At 33.9% G+C, this 14,828-nt stretch overlaps 1 long non-coding RNA gene and 2 pseudogenes across 2 annotated transcripts; 1 reads left to right on the top strand and 2 right to left on the bottom strand.

Annotated features, from left to right (window-relative positions):
- Nucleotides 1–132: 132 nt before the first annotated feature.
- On the bottom strand, nt 133–10,532 carry LOC149882484 (uncharacterized; annotated as a pseudogene).
- On the top strand, nt 10,301–13,454 carry LOC149882483 (uncharacterized). Its single transcript, XR_016444570.1, has 2 exons — nt 10,301–10,764; nt 11,062–13,454. It is a non-coding gene; the product is annotated as an uncharacterized LOC149882483 (long non-coding RNA).
- Nucleotides 12,386–14,782, bottom strand: LOC149882482 (uncharacterized; annotated as a pseudogene). Its single transcript, XR_016456306.1, has 4 exons — nt 14,085–14,782; nt 13,925–13,998; nt 13,648–13,804; nt 12,386–13,574 (listed from the first exon to the last, which is right to left on the bottom strand). The product of XR_016456306.1 is annotated as an uncharacterized LOC149882482 (transcript).
- Between the last annotated feature and the right edge of the window lie 46 nt (nt 14,783–14,828).

Here is a 14,828-nt window from a genome sequence, read left to right as displayed (position 1 = left end):
TTGGTTACGAACGGTACGGAAGAAAAAACTCAAAAATAAACAGTTTCATTCTTCAACTAAATTTTATACCGAAAATACTTTTTATAAACTCTAATAAAGCAAAATAAACTGAAAATACTTTTTTTTATTTCATTAAAGAGGATACTTGTCATGTATATGTTGCAAATAAAGTGTAAAGTTTTGCCAAAGATTCTCAGACTTGAAAGAAAAATACTCCCTGTATATAGCTTCATCAAGTCGACTCCACTTTAAATCACCTTTTAATCCGCAAACAAACTTCAATCTTCTCTTTATTCGACTCCAAAAGGCTTCAACATGGTTTGATGTTGCTTGGATTACAGGATCAACAAAGTTAGTTGTGTAGTTTACTCTCAGATGGTTATAGCCTATGTTTTTCAAATTATTGTTGGCAGCCCATTGATCAGAATGAATGGTAGAACCAACAGCCACCCATCTTTGAATTAAGGGAGTCAATAATGCAGCAGATCGATCCTCTACATGGGTTAAATATCCTTTTTTTATTTGTTACATCATATGCTCCAAATACCCAATGTTGTTCAACAACATGCCCTACATTGTTCTTTCTTTTAAATATCAATGACTAGTCTATTTCAACAACATGGCCAGGGCCACCTAACTGATTTATATAAGCAACATCGATTAGTTTAAAGGAACAGATGTCCCTGAAATGCTGGTACCACTGAATTGATGTATTGCTGCAAACACCAACTATATCACTGGCTGTTGTAACAGGGACCTCTGCAACCCATAAGAACATAAGTTGTAGAACATCGCTAATACTAAGTATTGTATATTAAAAGCTCTGATCTAAAGACGTCATTTCCCTTTCTTTATGGTTAAACGCTTCAGCGAACCGTATTTATTAATTATGTTTATTCCTTGCGTTTTTAACTTACTTTGTTGTCGTTATTGTAGTGACTTTATATATTCGATTAAAGCCTAATATTTAATATTGTATCTTGTTGCGGGCTCATAACAATTTAATCGAATATATATAAAAATGGATGCCAAAATATTTAAAAAAGTTCTTAGTGACGATCCGAGCGAAAATGATTATATTTATTGGAAAAAGATGCTAGCTATTTATTTAAAAAAAGCAGTTATACCAGCAGATAGTAAACTTGAAGTTTTATTTGTTTTATGCGGAGTTAAAGCCTTTACATTAATTCAAGATTCAACCTCATTCAACGAAGCAATAACAATACTTGACCAAAAGTTTCAAAAACGGTCAACGGCTATCATGATGCGTCACAAACTTCGATCGCTTAAACAACAGGAGGGCAAATCAGTCGAAAACTTTATGTGCAACCTAAAGCAGTTTGCCAGAAAGTGTCCTACACAGTCTCTCACCGCCGATCAACATAGAAGTCCATTAATATGCGATGCTTTTATTGCAGGAATTTTCTCACCAACTATTTGACAGCGACTACTAGAATCTACAGAAGAAAATCTACAGTATCGGACAAAACATGGTGGACAAACTCAAATTTAGAACAAAAGTTGATCAAAAACTAAAAAAAACTAGTAAAACAATTGAACATATTATTTTTTATGTAGTTTATTATGTTGTTAACAAAACTTAAAAGTTTTGAATCATACTAAAAATCACCAAAAAAAGTTTTAAAACACATTTTCCCTAACAAACTACATTTTTCTTTGGACAAAACAAGGTGGGCATTCAAAAAATCGATTGAAAATTCAAAAAAATTCAAAAATTAACTTGTTATTTTTCAAAAAACTTCAAAAGTTAACTTAATATTTGGTAGGACCTCCTTTACTTTTAATTACTTCTTTCATTCTTCGGGGCATAGACGCAATTAATGAGTCAACAATTCTCATATCAATCTCTCGCCAGGCCTTCTCGATTTGTTCAAATAATTCCTCACTGGTCTTCACATTTGCACGCTCAATCTTATTGTCAATTATTTCCCACAAATTTTCTATGGGATTCAAGTCAGGGCTTTGTGCAGGCCACTCCATTATGGTGATATTCTTGTCCTTGAACGTATGTTTGGGATCATTATCCTGTTGAAAAATCCATTTTAGGGGCATCTCCCATTCAGCATGTGGTAACATAACATCTTCCATTATATCTTTGTAAACAAGGCGGTCCATAATTCCATTAATTTTGTGAATAGGACCAGTTCCTAGTGCTGAGAAACAACCCCAAACTATAGCAGACGTTCCATGCTTAACACTCTTCTTGGTATATTTAGTATTGAATCTGGTGTTCTTTGGTCTCCAGACTCGCTTCTTGCCGTCGCTTCCAAAAAGGTTATATTTTGATTCATCACTAAAAAGTATGTTTTTCCACTGGTCTACAGTCCAATTTTGGTGTGCTTTGGCAAACGCAAGTCTTAGCTTTCTATTTTTAAAGGAAGTTAGCGGTTTCTTGGCAGGCATTCGAGAAAACAATTTCGCTTCGTTAGCTCTTCGTCGCACAGTGCGATTAGAGATTTGTAGTTCAAGTTTTTCGGTTAATTTTGTGGATGACAATAATGGATCTTTTTTAAGCTCTTTAACAATTATTCGATCTAGTCTTTGTGTTGTTTTTCTTGGACGTCCGCCCCGATGGTTTGTTTTATAGCAGTCACGAGATCCAAATGATTTGACAGTTTTGCTTACAGTCGATTTAGCTATATTATATTTTCTACAAATTTCAGCTTGACGTTTTCCGCTTTTAAAATCTTTAATAATATTTTCACGTAAAACACTTCCTAATTTGTCGTAAGCCATTTTAAGTTGCAATTTACCCCATATATCACGAGTTAAATCTATTTTTAGTTTAATTGAAAAAATAATTGGCCAGACGTTCCAAAATCTATTTTGTTATTTTAGAGTAATGTTAGGATAAAAGTGAAAACAAAAGAATGCGTAAATTGAATAAAGACAATGAAATCTTATAAAAAAAAGCTTCGTTTTGATTTTTCCACCTTGTTTTGTCCAAGGAAAAATGTAGTTTGTTGAAAAAAATGTGTTATAAATTTTTTTTGTGATTCTTAGTATGATTCAAACGTTTTAAATTTTGTTAAGAACATAATAAACTATTTAAAAATTAATATGTACAATTGTTTTACTAGTTCTTTTTAGTTTTTGATTAACTTTTGTTCTAAATTTGAGTTTGTCCACCATGTTTTGTCCGATACTGTAGATGTACTTTATAAAACAGCACTTACTATGGAACTGGCAGCCGAAGATGCTCTCAATTTAACAACAACAACGGCTTCCACCGTACTACCAAATTTTGCTGCTACGAAAAATCAAGCAATTATCAAACCTTGTTTTTGGTGCGGTGGTAAGTTACACCCAAAAGTAAAATGCCCAGGACGTAACTCTACCTGTACAAACTGTCAAAGAAAAAGTTAATGGTCAACCGTCTGTCTGTCAAAAGCAAAAAAAAATTACGCTAAAACAGCCGCAATTAACGAAAAATGCACAGACGACGAGGATGAGAGTACACAACTATCTTCGGCCATAGCCGCAATTAACTCACCAAGTAGATTACTTGACGTCACCATAAACAAAAATAAGACTCAAGCATTATTGGATACCGGCTCAGACAAATCATTCATTACTTCCGAACTTCTTATGCAATGGAACCTTGTCTACGACAATCGGTGCACTTCACAGGTTTCACTGGCAGATCACTCCACTCTAAAAGTAAAAGGAATTTTTCGAGGTTCATTACTAATGGTTCGCGTAAAGCTAAAAGCACAGTTTCGTGTTGTTGACAACTTGGTGGCGCCTGTAATTATCGGAATGGACGTTCTGTCACAACATTCTTCCGTAATTATCAGCTTTAAAGGAAATAAAGAACCACTCAAATTTTGTCTTGCTACAAACAGCATGATATGTAACACATATGCATTAATACCTGGAGTAGATATCAATAAAATTAATCTCAACGAAATCACGACGGAGCAAAAATATCCCATTTTTAACTGAAGAAATCAACCGCATGCTAAAACAAAATATCATTCAAGTAAGCCGCAGCCCTTGGCGTGCTCAATGCTTTGTGGTATCTTCAGGGCACAAAAATCGCTTAGTTATCGATTATTCAAATACAATTAACTTACACACGCCATTAGATTCATACCCAACACCACGAATTGACGACATGTTACTTAAAATAGCAGCCAATAAAGTTTTTAGTACTATTGACCTCAAATCAGCATACCATCAGGTAAAAATACGACCAGAAGACTATAAACTAACTGCATTTGATTATTGGTAGACTTTACGAATTCAAAAGATTACCTTTTGATTGCACTAATGCTGTGCCAATCTTTCAACGAGTAATGGACGAATTTATCCAAACCAAAGAGCTGGAAAACACCTATGCTTACCTTGACGATTTGATTATTGGTGGAAAAGATGACCATGAGCATGACATAAACCTAAAGAGGTTCCTAAACGCGGCTAAAGATGTCAATATAGAGATAAACATGGAAAAGAGTAATTTCAAAAAAACTCAAATATTGAGAACGGTACCATAAAACCCGACCCTAAGAGATACGAAGCCTTAATGAATATGCCAGATCCACGAACTTTACGAGAACTAAATAGAATGATTGGATTTTTTGCATATTACGCCAAATGGATTCAAAACTGCACCGAACTAACTCTGCCACTTATTGAAGCAAGGAAAGATTTTTCATCTCGGGGCCTAACCACACATGCCAAATTAGCAATCAAAACGCTTAAAAATAAACTAGTTGAAGCATGCCTGGCTAGGGTGGTCCATTTTAAACTTTTTTTTGAAATTTTAACCGGGGCTTTTACCAGCGATGACATTTTATCTAAAAACGCTAAATACCAAAAATTTCGAATTTAGAACGAATTTTACATCCCCCACAAGACATTGGAAGTTCAAGTAATGAATTGCGCAAGTGTTGCGCAAAGTTTTTACTAACAAACTGTTGTTTTTTCTTAATGGGGTTCACACAATTTATTTGACAATCACTAAGGAATAATTCTACAAAAATTTGTAAATTTACGACTTATTGTACTTATCCCACAAGAGATTTGTTTTAAAACACCACAGATATTGCGTAACATAATTCAGTTTAGTTACTCTTATTCCAATACATTTCAAACATTACAATATCGATACTTTCGTTCCATTATGAATTTAATATTGTGAAATTGCATTTAAGGAAGTGATTAAGTCTTAATTCTCTTGAGACAACAATAGTTCTTAAAAACTTGCCGCAACGTTAATAAGTTTAATTTACAACGCTTTAAATGAACCTTATTCTGTATCATTTTAACGTTGCAAAGTATATATCTAAACGTATAGTCAATAACAGCGCTTATATTACAAGCTTCAGTCTTGTATTAAACCAGGACAATGGCTCCCATACTAAAGAAGATTGGTAGACCTAGTAAAAGTTTTGAAAATAATGTATCTATTGATGCAGAAGAGTCAGTACTTAGATCAGGAAAAAAACGTTCACTACATTCAACATATTCCAGCCGATAAAAAAAGCAGACGTTCTTCTCGTTTAAATCATTGGATTGTTGGTTTTTCCTTAGAAAACTTTAAAGGAGGAAAGCTACCATTGAATAGAGCTGTATTGCAAAAATATCTTTTTGAGAGAGAAAAAAATCCTAGAAAAGAAACAAGACTCATTGCAAATCATCTAGTTAGCGAAATTGTTGAAAATTTTTGGTTACCTGCTCGTATTCCAACGAAGCATAACAAGAAGGACTGTGCTGATCAGGTTGTCCGTTTGGTAAAAGAATATGAGACACTGAAAAAAAGAAAGAAAAGTAAAGCAAAAAGCTACATCTTTTACAATTAAACTGGACAGTCTGTTTGATATATCACATACAGACACTTACACATTGCTGAAACACTCTGGTAACGACGAGTGGCTTATTGACTGGGAATTTCTAAAAAGCCAACGAAAGTTTCCTCAAGTGGGCTCAATGGCTGGAGTTGACAAAATACTTGCTGAAAAAGAGCCACAACGCTACATCAAACTACAGTATCAGGAAAGAAAGAAAAGAAAGGAATTGCTTCATATTAAGAAACAGCAACTCAATGTTTAACCATTACTGATAATAATGAAGTCAACGAGGGCGACAAATTTTCTTCAGATATTACGCAAGAAGATGAAAGAGATAAAAGTTTTTCAGTGAAAGAGAAAAAAAAACATTGCAAATCAGCGATAACGATGAAAATTTCAAAAAGAGAACTATTAAAAGAAACGTGTACAATTGCTGATGGATCCGGTATTAGTGAAAGACAACAGCTACTTATTTTGGGAAAGACTTTAGCATTAGGTGGAGCAGCTTTAAACGATGTTACGCTTTCTAAATCATCAGTTCATAGAGCAAGATCAGCTAACAGAATTGAAGAAGCTAAATTAATTGAAAAAACTTGGATTCCACCTGAATATTTGGAAATTCATTGGGATGGAAAAACTTTCAAGCAAGCTGCTGGAAAAAAGGAAGAGCGACATGCTGTTTATGCAGGGCCACCTCCTAAATTGCTAGGTACTCCTAAAATTGCTGACGGGACTGGTCAAACGCAATGTTGTTCAGTGATGAACCTAGTTGATAAATGGCAATTAAAAGCATCTGTTGTTGCACTTGTCTATGATACAACATCTGCAAACAGTGGAGCATATAATGGAGCTGCAATTCTAATTGAGAAGCAAATTGGTCGTTCTCTACTCCGACTTGAATGTAGACATCATATTCCAGAGCTCTTTATAAAAGCAACATCAAATGCTATTTGTGGTCCGAACAAATCACCAAGAGTTCAGTTGTTTGAAAGGTTCAAAGAAGAATTTCATAACCTTAACAAGAATATAAAAGAACTTAGAGTGTGGGACTGGCCTCATGATCAAAATAGTTTTTTATTTCAACAAGCACTTGAAGTAAAGAAATGGGCAATGGATTGCTTGGAGAGAAAAACATTCCCTCGTGAGGACTATCGCGAACTAGTGGAGCTTACTCTATTTTTTTTCGGTGGACATATTAAAAGAGGTTTCCGCATTCGGTATGCTGGTTCTGATCATCATGCAAGGTGGATGTCAAAAGCCATTTATTATACAAAAATATTCCTACTATCTCGTACTTTTGAACTTACTGATGAAGAAGCAAGAAAGGTTGAGAGGATGGCTGAGTACATTTGTCTTTTTTACGCAAAGTACTTTCTTCAATCTGCTATTACTTCTGCTGCTCCAGCTAATGACCTGCATTTCTTTTATTTAATGAGGAAGTTTAAATCAATCGGCCTTGAAAGTGCAGAGGAAACCATCAAGTCTTTTGAAAGACACCTTGGATACTTATCTGAGGAGCTAGTAGTTTTTTCCTTGTTCGACGACTCTGTGAGTTATGCAGAAAAGACTATGATGGGTCAGAAACTTATAAACTTACCAAGACCTAAAGTATTTACTCCATATAAACCGAAGACTCCGATTATTATTTGGCGCAACGAAGAAAAACCTTTTTTATCGTCTTTTATTGGCGAAAAGTCATGGTTGCTTTTTCATTTGTTAAAATTAAACAGACCCCAAGAATGGCTAAACGTTCCATCAGAACATTGGAACAAATTCGAGGACTTTAACGCCGCAAAAAAATTTGTATGCAATCTTTCTTGTGTCAACGATATTGCAGAGCGAGGTATCAAGCTTATAGGAGACATCAAAGACAAATGTTTTGATCCAGTAGAAAGAGAACAACTTGCTCAAGTTGTGGAAAAGCATCGAAACAGCTTTAAAGGTGCATATTTCTCAAAGAAATCAATTGAAATTAATTTTCAACAAACAAACAAATAAAATTTCAGTGAAGTTATTAATTGTATACTTATTAGTATTTCAATAAATCTTTTGTGGGATATGTACAAATAGTCGTAAATTAATAAAATTTTGTATAATTGTTTTCTAATAGTTAATAATTAAATTGTTTAAACCCCACTAAGTAACTATAACAATTAGTGAATAAAAAAGTTGCGCAACACTTGCGCAATCCGTTATTCTAACTTCCAATGTTTTGTGGGGGATCTAAAAATTGTCCTAAATTCAAAATTTTTTGTATTTAGGGTTTTTAGATCAAATTTTACTACTAGTAAAAACCCCGATTGAAATTTCAAAAAAAAGTTTAAAATGGACCACCCTAATGCCTGGCCTCCCCTGACTTTAAACTCCCGCTAACTATAGAAACAGACGCTTCCGACAAAGCCCTTGGAGGTACATTACTACAGCTAGGCAGGCCAGTGGCTTTCTTTTCAAGAACACTAACAAATGCCGAAAAGAAACATGCGATTGTTGAGAAAGAAGCTGCAGCTATAGTGGAATGCTGCAGAAGATGGAAACATCTAATCAACTCGGTTCCACTCGTTAACATTGTAACAGACCAAAGATCAATATCACTTATTTTTAGCAAACAGGGGTCAACGAAAATCAAAAACGATAAACTTACTCGCTGGCGCTTAGAATTGGCAGACGTCAACTATACAATCTCATATAGACCGGGCCACGAAAATACTGCAGCTGACGCCCTCTCCCGATGTTGTTCATTACAAAGTACCTCAAGAACATTACACTATATCGACTCCCAACTATGTCACCCGAGAGTTAAAAGAATGCTACATTATTGCAAAAGCCCAAACTTACCTTATTCGACCACAGAAATTAAGCAACTAACTAAGAACTGTACCACATGCAACGAAATTAAACCACGTTTCTACAAGCCTCCAACAGGTCGTCTTGTTCAGTCAACTAGACCGTAGGAACGTTTATCCATGGACTTTGTTGGTCCCCTACAATCCACTACAGCAAATAAATACATGCTCGTGATAGTTGACGAATACTCACGATACCCATTTGCGTTTCCGTGTAACGATATAATTGCAGATACTGTTATACGTCATCTCCTCAGCCTATTCTCATTATTTGGTTCACCATCTTCAATACACAGAAATCGGGGGACACAATTTGAAAGCGTAAAACTTCAAAAATTTCTTGAAAGAAATGGTGTCATCAAAACCAGAACTACTCCCTATCACCCACAAGGCAATGGGCAATGTGAAAGGACAAACGGTACTATATTAAAAGCAATTAGTCTAGCCCTAAAAACATTAAATCTGGGAAAAGAAAAGTGGGAAGTAGTCTTACAAATGGCTCTATCTTCAGTAAGAGGACTACTTTGTACTGCCACCAATGAAACACCACATCAAAGGATGATGAACTTCCAACGTTCATCCATTGTAGGTACCGTACTACCAGATTTTCTAGCTTAGCAGGATTCTGTAATCCTTTACAGACGGCAAATCAGACAGAAGGGAGATCCACTCGTTGACAAAGTCCAGCTGATAGAAACAACATCTCCCTATTTTGCACGCGTCAGATTTTAAAATGGCAAGATTGACACAGTATCGACCAGAGATCTTGCTCCACTTCTGGAGAATGACTCATCGGCAGAATCTAGTAATGCAGAGCCGGTCCAACAACAATCCGTTGAATTATGTAAAGACCAAATATCTATTGATATTAATACCTACAATCAGGAAAATCAAAGGCGGCACGCATCAAACGGAACCAGTGAAATAGTTTTAACCCCACATAATGATCTTGAGAACTCTTCAATGGATGGCACCACAAATATCAATGCACCAGAAATAGGCACACCCGGCCAGTTTGTTTCTCAAAGCCCTGCTACCGTAGAAACACAAAACAAAAAATTTTCAAGATCCGGACGAAATGTTAAAAAACCAAAATACCTAAACGATTACATCACTCATTAATTCAAAATTCTTATTAAAAAAAAAAAAGAAGCGGAGAAGGCTGTTGTATATTAAAAGCTCTGATCTAAATACGTCATTTCCCTTTCTTTATGGTTTAACGCTTCAGCGAACCGTATTTATTAATTATGTTTATTCCTTGCGTTTTTAACTTTGTTGTCGTTATTGTAGTGACTTTATATATTCGATTAAAGCCTAATATTTAATATTGTATCTTGTTGCGGGCTCATAACACTAAGTGAAGAAGAACTTTGAAAAAAACCAATTCTTATTGTTTTTGTCCTCTTACATTTGCAACATCTCCAGATATGTTTATCCTAAATGAAAAGTAAACTTGATAAATCTATTTATCTGATAACAAAATTAATACAAAAAAGTTAAAGCTTAAAAAAGCTTTGTTTATCTTTATTATTTATATTAAACAAAAAAAATCAAAACATAAAAAACCTTTAAACAAAGCAAAAGTAAACAACAACACTCATTAACTAAAAGTTTAAGACTTTTCAAAAATATTTACTTGACAGCGATTATACTTTTGAACATTCATAGCATGTCCACATTCACAATAGTTCTGAGAATCCATTATTCTGTGGTGCTGTAGAAATCTTATTAAATATTCTTTATTAATTAGTTCAATAAAATATGTCAGAGGAGACATCTTCAAATGTTTGAAAAAGTTAAGCTTGAGTGAAATATTAAAACGTAATTAAAAAGATCGTAAAGAATTTCCCATAAATCGTTTTTTGCAACTCGTATTTAACTCGTAAACTGTCGGTTTTACCGAACTTAAGGGGGGTGCGCCGATTACATGTCCGCCGAATTGGCTTCCCCAGTAACACCCGGTAGAGGACGAAAAAGAATTAAAGAATGGCAGAAAACAAAAGATAAGAGTACAAAATATAAAATGATCGATAAAGTGCCAATACTAAGCTGCCAACATCGTAATGGCCAGTGTAGGGCTGGTGACCTAGTTTCGAAAGATTTACAAGGTTGGTCTCTTCTAATATTAGTAGATCTACTATTAGACAGTAGTCTAATAGTTATAGTTATAGTAATATAATCGAGTCTAGTTATTATTGAAAAAAATAACTTTTTGTTTTAAGGATTAGACCTTTATATTTTATTATTAATATAGTATATATTTTATTAGTTTTTAATAAAGTACTATTGTTTATTATAAAAATGGTTTTATATTTATAATATTTTAATGTTAATATTTAAATTTAATATAATAAAATTGTAATATAATTTATATTATATTTAATTATATTTTCTTTTGTTTTTAGGATTTTTCGATGCATTTTACTAATGTGGAGAAAAGATTGAGCAAGACAAGTTCATTCTAAGGCATGTGTCGAGTAAAATGCCATCTAGAAAAAGACATCGTAAGGCATTGCAGACTAAAACACGCCGGCAAATACTTAACTACACTGTGCGCAACAGTGCAGGTGACCTAGTGCCTATATGTTCTAAATCATTTAGATCGATTACATGTTGTTCTGCAGACCGTATTCAGAGAATACAGCGCAACTACGCCCAGAATGAAAGCTCTGTTATTAAAGAGACCAGAGGTGGATCCAGACAGAGTCTCAACGATATAAGGATAACAAAAAGCATCACAAACTTCATCGCTACCTATCGATGCAGAGAAAGTCATTATGGGAGAGGCTAAAGTTTGAGGTCGTATCTTCCCCCAGAGCTGTCTATTGCCAAAATGTGGCGTACGTGGAAATCTAAGCATCATGAAAAAGCTTCGTTATCAAAGTTTACTCGAGTGTTCATTTCCAAATTCAACTTAGGCTTTGGAAATCCTAGAACTGATGTCTGCTCTTTTTGTGAGACAACGAAAATGGAAATTAAGAGTGCAAGCACACCAGCTGCTAAGCAAAAGCTTATTACTGACTTGTGAGTCCACAAACTGCGTGCTTCAAAGTTTTTTGATCTGTTAAGAAATACTCAGCCTAATACAATCACTATTTCCTTTGATATGCAGCAAAATCAACCACTTCCCAAGCATAGTGTAGGTGAAGTTTTTTATGCTCGCCAGGTATGGCTGTACAACCTTACATTTGTAAGGCAGGGTGCAAAACAAGACAAACAAAATGTGGACATATACACATGGCTTGAGACTCAAAGTGGACGCGGAAGCAATCAAGTAGCTTCTGCATTATTGAACTACTTAGATAAGATTGAAGATGAGTGCAGTCAAAATGAAGTGAGTCCTAAAATTATACGCCTTTTTTCAGATGCTTGCTCATCGCAAAATAAAAACTCTGTTGTAATGAGCACTCTGATGAATTTCATTAAAAAAAGTAAAGTTTTTACAAAAATTGATTATTTTTTCCCTATTTGAGGGCATAGTTATATGCCTCCAGATAGAGTGTTTGGAAGAATAGAGAAAATGCTTCGGAAAAAAGAAAATATTCTATCCCCAGAGGAATATTATGATATTTTTTCTGAATTTGGCACTTTACACGTATTTGGAATATACTGGGAAATGTTTGATTTTTAGTTGGTAACAAAAAATATTTTAAAATCAAAGCTACCATTCTTAATAAGAGAACAGCGAGTGTTAAACTATACTAAAACTGCACTGTTTGTTCAGACAACCTACAATGCTGAACCAACAATGGTAACAGTTTTGGCTAAGGGGAAGAAAATCGAGGCGCTTGAAAAGGCTGTTAAAATAACCCCAGAAAACAAAGTTAAAAAAGTTAAAGCTGATGATGTGCGAAAACTTATGTCATTTTTTACTATTCCAGCTAATGCAGCACTAGTCAATTCTAGGTCGTTTAGGTTGAAAATTTCAGGTTCCTTACACAAGACATTTGAAATCTCTGTTATAATCTTCATCAGCAAATGAAGTTCTGGAGGAGGGATTACATCAAGCACATACATCTCTCCAGACTCAACCAGGAGACATGGATGTATAACATTCTTGAAGAGTTGCATAGAGCTTTTTTTAAATCCACTTTCAGCAAAGTTTTTATACAAGTTTTTTAGCATATTAAAGGTTCTCAGTTCTCCGGGATTTATTTTATCACCATCACAAAATAAACATGAATATTTTCCCCCGTGTCCTGACAAACCTAAAAAACTATGTTGAGTAATTTAAGATCTGCAGCAAGGTAAAACTTTAAATCATTTAGCTTTGTTTTTTCTATAAGAATTCGAAGATTTGTGTGGTTTTCGCAAACATTTTTGGCAAAAGCCAATATTATAACTTTGTTTACTCCAGTATTCTTGGTTTCTTTGGATTCATAGTTTACTTCTCTGTTAAAAACATTCATAATAACTTTCAAAGATCCTTGGCCACTATCTATTCTTACACGAATAATAACATTACCAATTTCAAGTATCCTAGCAGTGCAAACATGATTAACCAGAGATATTGGATCTTTGACATACACTAGATCTTTCATGACGGTTTCAATAGTTTCATTTTCTTTAACTTTTTTTTTGGATAAAAATTCCACTTTTTCCACTGAGTAATAGTTATCTAAAGCACGTGACAATATCTTAATTTTTTTGGAAGAATTAGATTCCACACCTAATCTACCCAAATCTTTTATTAATTCCATTGCTATTGAGTTAATAGTACAGTCTGACATATCATGCTTTCTTTTGATATTATAGAAAGTCTGGGTAGAGATAGTTTTAAGGGTTGGCTTTTTCCCAATCTGCAGACATAAAGGAGTTCCTCCAGTCGACAAAGTAACAGTGTTGTCTAACTCATTATTTTTAAATTGTTGAATTTCTTTCAGAGATTTGCTAAGTACTTGCTCAACTGTTTTTAAACCTGAAAATTTGGAAATATGTTTTAGGATTACATAAAAATTTAGGTTTACAAAAAGCTATAATTAAGCTCTTACCTGTTGACATTAGCAGTATTTTTAGGTTCTGTACAATGTCTCTCTTACTACAGGGATGTCGAATTCCAGATCCAATTCTTTGATAACAAGTACAACAAATTTTATCTATAACCTCCTTTGGTACTTCAGGTTCATGAATGTTTATGTTTAATACATCCTAAATAAAAAACTATACTTATTTAAAATATACTTATTTAAACTATAATAAAAATTATAACTTTATAAATGTTTTAAACGTAAATAAATAAACTACATATATGAGTTCTTTATAAATTACCTGAAGGTTTATGGATTTGGATTTATCTCTTGACATGATACAGAGCGGGCAATCACATGTTGACACTGTATCACCTATATTTATATATATAAACAAATGTTCATTTATGTTACCTATAGCTTTTATTATATGAATAAGTAAGTACAAGTACAAGTATTACCTTTAAACCTTGGAAGTAATTTTATTCTCTCTGATGTGAGCAACCACCTCTCTAAAGTAACCAGTGATAAAGATTCCCCTTTTTTAGCACAGTACAAATAAATCTTGCAGCTTGGACATAACCCAACAGGGTTGGAAAGAAGTGTCGGCTTATAGTTAGTGTTGGCATACAGTTGAATCAAGATTATTAAAGGATTTCCAGTTACCAGTTCAGTACATTTTAAGTTCTTATCACCACAACAAACACATATAACTTTTCTTGAAGAGAAATGATCCCTTGGTTTGTTTGGCATGTTAACTATATTAATTATAGGAGTTTAATTGCAAATAAATAGGCTTTTAACTAAAGCATATACATACATACATATTAAATTTAGTAACACTTTGACTATTTTTACTTTATATGATCATATCTTTTGAACACCAAGATATTTATAAGTTTGATTTTTTTTAAGATGGTATAATTTTTTTTTAAAATAAATAAAAGGGGGCAAGGGGAGGGAGAAAGAGTTGCCCTGATCCCCTTTAAAAAATGATTTTCTCATTAGGACGTACACCAAACAATTTGTTCTTTTCATAATATTGTCTGTATAATAGTCCTGAACATCTTGTAATAAAAATTTTTTAAGTAATCAAATTTTCAACCTAAACGACCTAGAATTGACTAGTGGCAGTTTCATTTTATAATGATGTATTGGGAGCGAATGTTGAAGGAGAAGGAGAGGAAGTTCAGATCTATGATGAT

This window comes from Hydra viridissima, unplaced genomic scaffold (assembly GCF_058129835.1).
Source record: "Hydra viridissima isolate aposymbiotic clone 2 unplaced genomic scaffold, HvirCarnegie_v1 scaffold_10, whole genome shotgun sequence".
In the NCBI taxonomy this organism is placed as follows: Eukaryota; Metazoa; Cnidaria; class Hydrozoa; order Anthoathecata; family Hydridae; genus Hydra; species Hydra viridissima.
The sequence above is the reverse complement of the archived record's forward strand: the minus strand, read 5'-3'. Positions and strand labels throughout refer to the sequence as shown.